Raw genomic sequence first — 7,883 nt, 5'->3', positions numbered from 1 at the left:
TGTCACCATTTTCTGCAATAAGGAAGACCACATGTACATAAATGGGAAGGTCTCCTTTGCACTGTTTTAAATAATTTTCTTACTCATTAGATGACAACTCTCCTTGAAACCTATCTGAAGTCTCTCCATCTTGGCTCCTCGTCTCCTCCAAATGACTCTCAAACCAAAACAAGACAAAATGAACAGATCTACAAGAGCATCAACTTTCACCAAAACACAATAATAAGCATAGTGCCATTTTCATACATACTAAATAAATTCTGTTTCATCCCTTAAACTTGTTCTCCAATCCCAAACCCCACCACATGCCTACACACACACACACACACTCACACACACACACGCACACACACACACAGGCTCATACACACAAAGATAAGGTAAGCTGCATCATACCAGGTATTCAGTTTTTAGTATAAAATATCTGCACCCAGGCTGATAGTGACTATGTAGTTCTTCAATGGAAATATTGGATGGGTTGTTGCTTTGTATTTGTGATACTAAAGAGAGACTTTGAATAGGCTGCTTGGGTAATGAATTTGATAGAAAATAGATAAATACATTTTAGTGTATTCATACAACATAGTATCATACAGCAATACAAAGGAACACGCTACTGATGCACACAAGAATGTGAATGAATCTCAAAAATAAAAAAAAGTATGCTCACAGAAAGAAGCCAGAGGCAAAGATTAAATAAAATATGCTTTTGTTTATGTGAAGTCCTAAAATAGACAATACTAATTTATAGTGTTAGAAATCAGATCAATGGTTGCCTGAGAGGTAAAGATGTGGAAGATTCATTACAAGATTCATTTGGTAATTTGTAGGTTAATGAAAATATTCTATATCTAGGGATACTAATTACTTGAATATAAATATATATATATATTCATGTAATAAATATATATATATATTTGACACATTAAACTGTTAAAATGGGTACATTTAATTGTACATAAGTTATACCTCAATAAAGTTGATTTTTAAAATGTAAAAAAAAGGGAATTTTCTAGTTCACTTCCTGTGGACAAAAAGTATTTGCAGTAATTACATAACATTTTCCAACTTCTACCTACTATTACAAAATATTATGGACTGAATTTCAATCTGAGTACTCTGAATTCATGTGATTTTTCTTAAAGCATTAAATTTTAATCTTGCTGATTATCATTTTATATTGATGGAACACACCTCAAAAGTTTAATTTTGAAAGTATGACATTGTATATTACTGCTTTTGTTCCCCTTGACACAAGTACCAAACTTAGATAATTAGACTTGATTTATCGTTATGTTTTCATTTACTTTTCTATATTTTTTCATTAGCTTGAGTTTCTATAGACCTTATTACCCAGTGGTTATAAATGGAGTCACATTAACAGTAATAGCATAAATTTAATTTTTATTGAAATTCCATAATTTATACATGTTCTTGGTCCTTGGGAAAAATGCTTCCCAAGTATTCTGTGAGAGACAGAGACTAGATCTTTAGTTTTGCATTGTGAGTACCTCATTCAATGTTGAGAATGTGGTTTATATGAATATAGTCCTTAAGTGAGGAGATATAAGCTGGTATTTCACATATGTTCAAATTCAAATTCAGATGGCTAATCAGCTATCACTTGGCCTCTGGTAATGCTTTCTTCTTTTCCTGATTCTAAGCCTCTTTCTGTATAGAACTATGTCCACCTGATGTTTCGTGGCTACCACTGGACTCATCAGGTTCTCTTATCCCGTCAGGAGTTTGCTGGGACCCAGGTGTCCATTTTGTCTTCTAGATGAACACTAGACCCTTTAGCTGTTACCATGGCAATTTGTTGCCGAGGTAGACAAGAATGTCTTTTTGCCATTCCCCTCTTAATTTTTCTGTCACATTTTACTGTAGGGTTGTTGCTTATGCTCTAATGCCTTAGTCACCTTATTGGAACAGTTCCTTCAGTTTTACTTAAAAGTTCATTTACAACTCTCTGTTCGCTCCATAAGACTCACATAGGAACCTGAGCCCTGCTAATTTGAGTGTCTGGTTCCACACTTCACTGATAATTTCTTTCTTCTCCTATGACTAAATTTTTTTAGATCAAATTCAACATGTCTGCCCTCATCTCCTCTAGGTCATATTCTATTTCAAGGATATTCTCAGTTCCTTTTGAGAACAAAATTTCTCTAGATCCATTTGGCCTGTTTATCAGATTCACACAGATATTTCTGAAATTTCTGTTCAGGTTCATGTGCTGATTCCTGCTATGTTTCTTGACACAAATTAGATATAATTTTGATTTTACCTACAATTAAAAGTGTGAGTTCTAATAATGTCTTATATATGAGAAAAACTTAGGAGATTCTTTTTTTTTTAGGAGATTTTTTTTATTCCAGGCCCGATAAATCAGTGAGCAAATCTCTACTCAGTGTCTCTATGTGCAAAATGAGAGGGTTCTGCTTTGTTAATTTGTTCACTAAGATATCCTCCCTTGATAATGTGGGAGAAATAGACATTATGAACATTTTAAGGTGTGTATAATCTAGAGATTAAGTGCTAAGGAGAAAATATAAAGCAGTGAAGGGAGTGTAGGCAGTGCTGTAGTGGGGTGTAAAATTTTAAATAGGAGACCAAAGAGGCTTTCACTGAAAAGAAGTCATTTGAGTAAAAAGCTAATGGAATAGATAAATTTTTTTTTAAAGATTTTATTTATTTGAGAGAGAGAGAATGAGAGAGAGCATGAGAGGGAGGAGGGTCAGAGGGAGAAGCAGACTCCCCGCTGAGCAGGGAGCCCCTGCATGCGGGACTCGATCCCGGGACTCCAGGATCATGACCTGAGCTGAAGGCAGCTGCTTAACCAACTGAGCCACCCAGGCGCCCCATATAGATAAATTTTTAAGTGCTTCCCACACCCTTGTTTAGAAGATATCAAAGGTGATGATTTCTTACATTGTAGGATACTTAGTAATTCCTTGCTTAGTAGCAAATTTTTAGTAATAAGCGAAGTTCCTTTACTGAGTGTATGCATTATAATTTTGAATAATTTGTGTTTGAAGTCTAACTGTGGTAGTTTTCTAGCATCAGTATCACACTATGAGTTCTAATTCTATGGCTGGGCCATTTATCCAGTAAGTGATAGTAAGGCCTATTTTTGGCTTAACTATTATACAATAATCATGTATTTGTGTGCCCACCAAACCACAATGGCACCTTATTTAATGGTCCTCTATAGGGTGTTGATGTAGTTACTTAATAGCATTTATAAGATCACCACCAAGTGGAGAATCCCTATTTTGGAAGTTCCTTGGAGTTCTTTCTGTCATGAGTACCATTTTATTTATTTATTTATTTATTTTTAAGATTTTTATTTATTTATTTGAGAGAGAGAGAGAATGAGAGAGAGAGCATGAGGGGGGTAGGGTCAGAGGGAGAAGCAGACTCCCCTCCGAGCAGGGAGCCTGATGTGGGACTCGATCCCGGGACTCCAGGATCATGACCTGAGCCGAAGGCAGTCACTTAACCAAGTGAGCCACCCAGGTACCCCGATAAGTACCATTTTAGTGACATACTTTGTATTGCCTTAAAAAAATCAAAGACTTTGGAATCAGAAAACTTTTAGTTTGTCTCCTGGATCCTAACTTTAGTGGCTGACCAGGTGCTGACAAACACCTAAACCTGAGTTATTGAAACTATTAAATTGAGATCACTTAATGATTTGTTGTTGTCGACCATCTATTTTGAGTTGGATACTGTGTAAAGTACTGGGGGCAAAGCGTATCTCAAAAAGTCACTATCATGAAACTAATACTTGCCTGCCTTATAGATGAGTTACCTCATTCGCTTTCTGAAACACTGTTTATAGAGCACTTTATAATGTACAAAGCGTTATCTCCTGGGACCTAGTAGATACTTGGCACAATAGGTATTAGATTAAGGTTTTGTGGGGGTAACCCTTATATATGAGCTTTATTTCATCTTAAAGAATAGAAACTTTTTTGTTAGCAAGATCTGATTTACTCCATTTTTGGTCCTTTCTCATGTTTTCAGCTTTCCTTGAGCTCTCTGTGTTTTTGTTTATTTTTTCTTCATCAGTGTTTATAGAATATTTATATCATTGCCTGAGCTCTCTTGTCCTCTCACTAGACTTTGTGAAAGTGTGAGAGACAGAGACTAGATCTTTAGTTTTGCATTGTGAGTACCTCATTCAATGTTGAGAATGTGGTTTATATGAATATAGTCCTTAAGTGAGGAGATATAAGCTGGTATAATCTTCTCTGGTGACAGGCTATGTGCTCTTAGCCATTTAGTTTCTCCAAGTCTCAGTTTATTATTCCTTTTTTTTAAGTTTTTATTTAGATTCCATTAGCTGCCATACAGTGTGATATTAGTTTCAGGTGTATGATTTGGTGATTTAGCACTTTCATACATCACCCCGGTGCTCATCACAAGGACCCTCCTTAATCCCCGTCCCCTATCTCACCCATCCCCCCACTCCTCTGCCCTCTGGAAACCAGCAGTTTGTTCTCTGTAGTTAAGAAGGAACAAAGGGGCAGTGCTGAGCTGTCAGGACTGGCAGAGCAACCCCACTGGTAAATACTGGTGACATAGGTTTGTCTTTGTATTCTTAGTGATAGGAAGCGGGTCCTTTAGAACTCTGTCAGCTGAGCTTTTTTTTTTTTAATGTTATGCTAATCACCATATATTACATCATTAGTTTTTGATGTAGTGTTCCATGATTTACTGTTTGCGTAGAACACCCAGTGTTCCATGCAGAATGTGCCCTCTTTAATACCCATCACCAGGCTAACCCTTCCCCCCCCATAACCCTCAGTTTATTATTCTTAAAGAATGGTTGTGAGTATGGCATGCCTGTCAGAGCACAGTTATGAGGGTTAAATGCAATAATCTGGATCAAGCACTTTTAACAAAGTTTCCTACCTCATAAGCCTTCTGCAAATGTTAGCACCTCATCTTCTCCTATTCTTCCTCCTCCTCTTTATAATAATAATGAAATAATAATTTTCATGTTTAGGAAGTAGATGCTATTTGGGTTGAATTGAGAATGCTGCATGTACCATAAATATTCATTAATTCAAGTTGGTAAATAATGTTTATAGAACCTCTATTAGGTCCACAACATTAGAATACATGTTATATAAATACTAGAATATAGTTTGATAGAGAATAGTTTAGTGTTTCCTACTCAGGGAAAAGTCATCCTAAGGGAGACAGGCCTGAAGATGCCTGAGTTGCTCTTTGCAGCCTCCTTGTACCTGAAAGTAGGACCTTTGCTGTCAGCTGCTCTGACTTATTTGTGCATTACTTGTCACCATGCGTCTCTTCATTCTTCCACCTTCTCCACTTCATCGATTTAATAACACCTCAAATAATTTGTTATTAGTAGTAAATATCACCTTGAAATAGTGATACTAATTCTATTTATCATATGTTACATTTCTAGGATCTTGATGGTTTGATAACCTGTCTTTATTGTCTAGTCTTAATTTCATAGACAAATATAGCCAAGATATTTTTATGTAAAATGCAAAGGATGAGTGCAAGAGTATTGACTTAACATTTTATAGGGTTCAAAAACAAAGAAAAATCTCCATAAACTGAGAGCAGTTGTAGACCTGAAAGTTTAATTATATTGACAACAAGAAAACATTGGTTGTAAAAGTCGTGGGTGTGTATGTGTTTCTGCGCACAAACCCATAGATTTTTGAAGAATCATTTCATGATTGACAGTACCATACTCTTTACTAGGTAGTAAGTAAGAGGAAATGAGGTGTTCTTTGCACTTTAGTCATTGCTGCATTTTAGTTTTCAAGAAAACTTCATGCCCACAAGCAAACCTGATGAAAGACATATAAGAATGTAGTTCATTCTTTTTAGATTCTTACTATCATTGTGGTTTGTTTCCCTTATGACTAACTGCAGAAGATTTATTCTCATAAGCTGCTTTAGGTAGAATTTTCATGCAATTTTTATGCTTCCTCTTTTTTTAAAGTGCTTTTTGACATCTTTTCTGAATATTTTCATTCTCATGAATGTTCTTTTCTATGTCACTTTTTATTGAGCTGAATATAGCAATTTGTGGTTGGCATGATACCAGTCTATATTTAGCATTCTTTCTTGTAAAACTCCTCTCTCCATATGAAGGCTACAAAGATATAAGGTTCACATTTTTTTTCATGTTATGCTCATAGTTCATGTCATTTAATCCTAGATAAAAATAATTGAGTGTCATTATTGAGCCTATTTACTTTATCTTTCATTATAAATTGTGGAGAGACATTTGTGCTTCTGATAACCAAAAAAGAATCTCAGAAAAACTTTTGATTAAATCTTTTATAATTTATTTTTATGTAAATGTCTTCACTGGATTTTGTTTTAAAAAACACATCTTACCCATAACACAGCTTCAAATAAATATCTCATAGTAGGTATAAGTCTTCTCAAACAACATTTATATTTATAGTTTTGTTCTCACATGGTATTACTTTTCATTTACCAACATCAAATTTCAGGTTCTCCTTGCTAACCTAGTTACATCACTGAATAGATTTCATTTACCTATGACTTTTTCTCACATTTTTTTAGCTTGTAAAGTAGGTTATTTTTGTGATCTAAACTGTTAAAAATATCACAAATGGAAAAGTCAGCTATTATCCTGAAAAGTCTCCAGTTTATTAATAGGGACTCCTTTCCTTTCGTGTGTGTGTGTGTATGTGTACGTGTGTGTTTGTGTGTGTGTGTATCTGTTAATCTAATGTTCTTTTGGTTATACTCCTAAAACTTAAATTTCTTCCAATTATTTTTTTTACTTGAAGAAAAAAGAAACCTATAAAACATCATATTTTTGTTTAGGTTTGATGTATCTCTTGCTACAGTAGTTACTATGATGTGATGTGAGGTTTCTCTACCAAATAAGCGTTCATTTTCTAAAAACCTAATGGAGAAATGTAATTTTTTTTTCCTGAATTGGATAATATGTTCATCATTTGACTTCCAAAGATGATTTAATCAGATAAGTTATGATATCCTAGACAGATGGTTTGAATGAAAGAAAGGTGTGTGAATGGGACAGAGTATGAGGTGCTATCTAAAGATGGGCATTGAACAATGGGAGAATTGCACAAATAGTGATGAATGGGAGAAAGAGAAGGAGCATTAAATAGTAATAGTAATTATTATGATAAGCCAACCTATTTCACAGTGTATTTTAGGGTGATCAAAATTATAAAACATGATTCAGAGGAAGATAAAAATAGTTTACCATTTTAGATCATCATCCTTTTTTGTTTTTGTTTTTGTTATCTGAAAGCTCAAATTTGTTAAGTTATATATCATGCTGTTTTTGGCTTAAAAGTAGTTTGGGTGATGCTGTCAAAGGTCCAGCTAAGATATGATTGTTCCTTTGGCTATGGGGTTGGATTTCTTGTTCAAAAATAGTGCAAAAGTCTTTCCATATTAAACAACTAGAGCCTGTTAGTTATTGCTCATTTATATCATTCGTTGAATAAACCTCTATTGCAACCAACTCTATGTCGCATCTTTTTTTTTTTTTAATGGATGATACACAAGCTTTAATCCCATCTATAATTTTATCTGATACCATAATTCAATTTAGATATATTGCATAGGATGTGCCAACAATCATATTAATAACCAAATAAACTCCAGGACTTTGCTTGGGTGACCCTTTTAATGGTGAACTCCAGGTCACAACACATTAACTGTCAGTTCAACTACACCAAGGTGTGTGGAGACAATGGCGTCTGTGCCCAAGCAGGTTGCAAATCAATTTCGAATGGAACCTGGCATCACCCTGAAGGAATTCTAACTTCACACTGTTGGGGTAGTATACCAAGATGGCTTCAGAGTAGACTAACTTTACACAG

The sequence above is a fragment of the Leptonychotes weddellii genome, chromosome 14, assembly GCF_054177405.1.
Source record: "Leptonychotes weddellii isolate Sample4059 chromosome 14, ASM5417740v2, whole genome shotgun sequence".
Taxonomy (NCBI): domain Eukaryota; kingdom Metazoa; phylum Chordata; class Mammalia; order Carnivora; family Phocidae; genus Leptonychotes; species Leptonychotes weddellii.
The sequence above is the reverse complement of the archived record's forward strand: the minus strand, read 5'-3'. Positions refer to the sequence as shown.